Source organism: Myotis lucifugus, unplaced genomic scaffold (genome assembly GCF_000147115.1).
Source record: "Myotis lucifugus unplaced genomic scaffold, Myoluc2.0 scaffold_37, whole genome shotgun sequence".
In the NCBI taxonomy this organism is placed as follows: Eukaryota; Metazoa; Chordata; class Mammalia; order Chiroptera; family Vespertilionidae; genus Myotis; species Myotis lucifugus.
Window position 1 is genome coordinate 714,922 of NW_005871085.1, and position 6,287 is coordinate 721,208.

The 6,287-nt window shown below is 45.2% G+C and overlaps 1 pseudogene; it reads left to right on the forward strand.

The window, feature by feature from the left end:
• The first annotated feature begins 707 nt into the window (after nt 1-707).
• On the forward strand, nt 708-1,417 carry LOC102443177 (annotated as a pseudogene).
• The last annotated feature ends 4,870 nt before the right edge of the window (nt 1,418-6,287 follow it).

Genomic DNA, 6,287 nt, shown 5'->3' on the forward strand with positions numbered 1-6,287 from the left:
TGGAAAAGTTCCTTCTTTTTTATAGCGGCGTAGTACCCCCAGGGAGTAGATGTACCACAGTTGTTGTTTTTTTAAATACAGGATATTGATCTTTTACAGAGAGGAAGGGAGAGAGATAGAGAGCTAGAAACATCGATGAGAGAGAAACATCGATCAGCTGCCTCCTGCACATCTCCCACTGGGGATATGCCCGCAACCAAGGTACATGCCCTTGACTGGAATCGAACCTGGGACCTTTCAGTCCGTAGGCCAACGCTCCATCCACTGAGCCAAACCGGTTTCGGCTGTACCACAGTTTTTTAATCCACTCATCTGCTGATGGGCACTTAGGCTGTCTCCAAATCTTAGCTATTGTAAATTGTGCTGCTATGAACATAGGGGTGCATGTATCCTTTCTGATTGGTGTTTCTGGTTTCTTGGGATATATTCCTAGAAGTGGGATCACTAGGTCCCCAGCTTTGCAGGGGTCCTAATATGCAGTTGCTTTGCTAATAGATTTGGAGCTTTCACCTTATTAGTGATGGTTCTGTTCTTTCTCTGCAATAGGAGAGGGATGCAAGATTTCCTCTGGGGAAACCTCAGCTCTCTTACTGAGTTTATTCTTCTAGGACTCTCCACTAACACAGAGATCAACGTTATTCTATTGTCTTCCTCTCCTTCACCTCATCTCCCTTCTGGGAAATGGGGTTATTATCATCTTGATGTGCATGGACTCCTGCCTCCACACACCCATGCACTTTTTCCTCAGTCATATCCATTCCGAAAATGGGCTATGTCACCACCACAGTGTCCCAAATGCTGGCACATCTGGTTTGCAAGAGGAAGACCGTTACCTGCATGGGATGTGTGGCCCAGATGTGCAGCTTCCTGATGCTGGGAATCACTGAGTCTTGACTTTTTGCAATGGTGGTTTATGACAGGTATGTGGCCGTTTGACATCCCTGAGGTATAAAGTCAACATGAGCTCTTTGCTGTGTGGGTGAATGGTGGTCATTTGTGGATTCTGGGGTGTCATCTGCTATTAATTCTTCCCTATTGTGGTCCCAATGAGATCAATCACTTCTTCTGTGAAGTACCTGCAGTCTTGAAATTAACCTGTGTGGACACATCTCTCAGTAACCAGGTGAACTTCATCTTGGGCTTCATCCTTCTGTTGGTCCTACTTTTCCTCATCGTCATTGTCTACATCAGTATCTTTGCTGCCATCCCGAGGAATCACTCTGCCCAAGGGTGACTCAAGGCCTCCTCCACCTGTGCCTCCCACACCACCACGGTTACTACGTTCTCTATTCCATTTTTGGTTATGTAAATAAGACCTGGCTCTGAGGCCTCCCCATAAAAGGACAAAAAGCTGGCTCTATTCTACAATGTCATTTCTGCCTTCCTCAACTCCATCATCTACAGTCTTAGGAACTAAGATGTGAAGAGGGCTTTCCTAGGAGTGACAGGCTGGGCAAAGCACTAGAATGAAGTCACAGAAACATGGGTACCAGCAACAAACCTGGGACACAGCCTACATGACTTTTCCATCCAAATTCTTTCCAACATCAGTGAGCACATGTGACACATGAATGGGCTAGACTCAGTGAGATGATGAAGGAGAACCCCCAGAAGGCTGTGGCAGGAGGTGTTCCTCAAGCTTGAAGACACCAGACAGTGGACTGACTTACTGGAGGCAAGTCATATGCTTAATTCATTTTTTAATAACCAGTTTATAAGACTTGGCCAAGAATTGGCATAATCATCATCTTTCTATTACTAAATAAATGTGAGATTGAGTGATTGAGCTCTGGACTCATAAAATAAGATCAAAGTGGTGGGCATATGATGACTCCTAGATCAGTGAACCCCATTATAGCTCAACTTAAGAAAAATTTGAAATAAATAAAAGGGAATCATATAAAATAGAGTTCAGGGAAGTGAAATATGGGTCATTTTCCCACCAGTACTAGAGTATGAATTTAAGGCACATAAGCCCGCATGTCATTAAAGGAAGGAACTTTGCTTTACTGAAATGATACCTGTATAAAGAAGTAAAAATTGGGTGAAATCTCCCACCCAGATATTTTCATAATGCATTTTCAACTTTATTGAGATATACTGACATACAATGAACAGTAGATATTGAAAGTATGCAATTTGATGAGTTCTGAAATATATATATATATATATCTGCAAAACCATCACCATGATCAAGATCATTATCATCATCATTCCCCAAAGTTTCCTTATGACTCTTTGCAGTTCCTCTGTATTAGTTATTTATTGCTGTGTAACAAGTTACCCCCCACAATTTCATGGCTTATGACAACAAACATTTATTGTATGTATTTTTTGCAGTTCCTGTGGATCAATAATATGAATGGTTAGCTGGGTCCTCTGGATTATGGGCCCTCGGAAGACTGCAATGAAGGTACCATTTGGAGCTGCCGCTATCCTAAGGCTTGACTGGGAAAGGACTGCTTCCAAGCACACTTGAGTGTTGCTAAGATTCTGTTCCTGACAGGCTGTTAGACTGAGGGTCTCGTTTCCTTCTTGACTATTGTTCGGAGCATCCATCAGTTCCTTCCATGTGGGCCTCTCCCTAGAGCAGCACACCCCGTGGCAGTTGGCTTCAAAGAGTAAGCAAGAGAGCAAGAGAGATTGAGAGCAATGCTGAACCAGGGTCTTTTGCAACCTAATATTGAAAGTTACTGCTCCCTCACTTTTGGGGTATTGCGATTATGAGAAATGAAACACTAGGTCCAGCCCAAACTCTAGGGGAGGGGATTACAAGGGCATGAATATCAGGATGCAGGTGTCATTGGTTCATGCAAAACGTTTCTCCCTTGTGATTTAGACTTTTGCTAATCAGGTAGTCGTCTGTGGATTAGCATCACCAGCATCACTTCTGAGTGGTTAAGAAATGCAGTCTGGGCACCCTCCCCCTATGAAATCAGAATTTGCATTTGAAGAGATTCTATAGGTGATTTCTAGGTGCTCTTAAGTTTGAGAACAATGATTTAGCCAACACTGCAAGGACAGTATCATACCACATGTCTCAGTAGACCCGTAGTATAAACTCTAGACTTTTTAATTTAAATATGTTAAATATTCAATATACAGTGTGTGTGTGTGTGTGTGTGGTTGGGGGGAGTAGGTTTACAGTTGTGAGTATGCAAAACACAGTTTATTCTTGCATTATGTATTAATTATTATATTATTTATTTGTACTATAACTGTAAAACTACTTTCCCCACCCCTGTGTTATGTATTTAAGTAATATATTTAAGTCATTCACTATTACAGAAGTATTTTTACTTGGTTCCAATGTTCTCATATCTTAAGTAACACAATGAAAATTGTTGTGTCACTTTTCCTGCACTTCTGATGTCTAGTCCCTAAAATATCTTAACACTGGAAGCATTAGGCCAAAGTATTTAAGGTTCTTGATACATAAAACCAGATCTTCTGGCAAAAAGATAAATTTATACTGCCACCAGCAATGTGTGAAAGTCCATGATTCATTGTCTTCTGGTCACCCCTGATTGTTTAAAAACTCTTAGCCAGTTTCAAAGGTGAAAAACTGGTATCTTCTGCGACAGGAGGGCTCCTTAAGGCGGGGCATCCTGGCTCATACTGGCCTGCCTCCTGGGCACAATAGGGTAGCAGCAAGTCATTGGTATTTTAATGTGCGTGTCTTTGGTGGGATTTTCCCATATGCTTACTGATTATTTGGATTTCTTTATGAACTGTTCCTATCTGTTGGTAGTTTTCTGGGGTGTTTGAATTTTTCTTACCAATTCATAAGAGCTCTTTCTATATTAATGATATGCTTCGGATGTCTGCAAGCACATTGCAGTTATATACCTTGTTTTGTTATCTGCCTTTCACTTTTGCTTCATTATTTACACAACACTATGGCGGGAGGCCTCAGAGCTGGAGGCCTTTGCCTGCCCCTTGGGAACCTCCTACCTCTGGAGGACTGTTCCTTTTCTAGCATTTCCAGTCGGGTAGGATAATATCTTCGCGGACAATGCAAACCTGTAGCCTTGGTTTCTTGCAGAAGGCGCAGGCATTCATGTTCAATAATTCTGGCCAGTACGATTTAGGGTTCTGCAAGAAGCTTCATAGGAATGTGCATCAGCAAGGGGCTGGGAAAGAAGGACCCCAGGGGCCGCATGTTAACTTACGGGAGTTGTCCCTAGAGCGTCATGGGGATTGCTTTGTTGGATGCTGGCGTTCCTGCACCAGCAAGCAAAGGCAAAAGCCGGCAAATATGGGTGATGCCCAGTAACATGAACCTGCAGATTGGCGAAGCCTGGGGAAAAACAATGTGCCTTTGTAAGATTCTATTAGGAATAAACAGAGTTTGGGGAAGGCCCCTCCAAGCAAGAGGGAACAGAGCACAAAACTCCCCACTGAGTTTTAACCTCTCTCTGGACTACCTAAATTTTGCATCTGGGGATAACAGTGGGCCCACTCTCCCCTCTCTAACTTTCCTCAACCTTAAGTGGACAGAGTGGAGTCCTTTTTCCTTGAGATCACCCAAGACAGGCTGTGGTTTTCCAAAACGGATTTTATTAGAAACAAGAGGAAAAGGGAAATCAAAATGTATAAAAATACCAACGAACAGAAACAAGTGGTCATAAATAATATTTTCTTCTTTTCTAAGATAATTTCAGTCAATCTCAAAGTCAATGGAAACTCATGTATATAAGATATATAATGGTAAGATTATATAGAAGATATAGAATTATATAACCTACTCTATAGTTATATAGTGATAGATTAATTATACTGAATGTGGGATATGGGTACATTTTAATATGTGTCTTATGAAGTATGGTGCCCATGGTGGTCTTTAACTGCCCAGTGGCCTCTCAGGTCTCAGCCCTTTGAGGGTGTGTTCTGTCTGGCATTTCAAATCCCTTGGTGAGAAGCTTTTCTCAAGCAGGAGAGAAGGGGCCACTCTCCGGCTGTGGTACCTCACTCCCTAAGGACTTGATAGGTGGCAGAAAGAACCTGCATCCTGTGGTCCTGAGACAGTGCGGCAGCGACCTGGGGTCCCCTCTGGCCAAAGTGAATTCAGTCCTGCCTGGAGGGCGGAATGCACTTCAGGCTGCATCCTTTCTGAGCATGAGAAGGCCCTATCGCCAGCCCAGGGGGAGTGGAGTTACATTTGGAACTTGACCCAATACGTGCCTGTAGGACCCAAACTGGGCTTGGGCAAGAAGTCGAGAGCCACAGCGGGGAGAGGCCTGTGAGAGCTGAGCCCAAGAGCCTGGCTTCGGAGACAGGAGGGCTCCTTAGGCGGGACTATCGCTCATACTGGCCTGCCTCCCGGGCACAATAGGGTAGCGGGAAGTCAGGGCCGGAGTCCTGGAGCCTCGCTGTACCCTTTACTCCCTGATTGAAGTCCCCACCCTCTCCTCCTGACTGGCCACTCTTGTGGAGAAAGTTGTTGCATTTTCTCCTCGATGACAGGTTCTCTCTCTGTTCCCTGCTCTGCTCTACTGGTCCTGACCCCAGCATGGAGTCCACTGCAGCACTTGGCAGGGCCATGGAGGCCTCTTTCTCCACCCCAGGGGAGCTCAGGACCTGGTGGGTCGTGTCCAGCTGAATCTGATTTAGGTTCCCTCTCAGACCCTCCCCATAGTGAACCTCCTACTCCTGAAGGGCTGTTCCTTTTCCAGCATTTCCCTGGCCCAGCCTGGGACGCTCTCTCCTCAGATGCCCAGTCTGAGAGCTCAGGGACTCTAGGTCTGTGGTCCATCTCCCTTCCATGTGGCAGGGCCTGAATTCAACAACCAAGCTCTGTAGGCAGCAAGTGTTCACACGCACAGGTGGTGGAACCGTCTTTCCAACCTGCAGCTCTGGCTTTGTTCCTCCCCTGCTCCATGCTTCAATGGTTCCTGTTCCTGGAATTCAGTCCCAGCTCCTCTGTCCAACCATCAAAGTTCTTTGGGAGCTGACTCTGCCCACCCCTCCAGCCTCTTCTCCTGTCTCACACCCTGCACTCCCTGCAGCCTGAACCACCTGTAGGTCCCCAGACACACACCTCACTTCACACAGCTCCTCCCTGACACACTCACGCTACCTGTCAGCTCTCCATTCCTGGGAGCCCTCCAGGATTGCTCCTCTGTTCCTCTCTGTGCCGTGGTTTCACTAACTGACTGACGGATTCTACAAACACTCAAAGGTACTGATGGTGTATCAGACATTACTAGTCACTAGAAACAAAAAGATGAACAAATTTGGTCCTGGCCTTGTCCATGCTGGCCTAGGACTGGGGGAGGGAGGGGAAA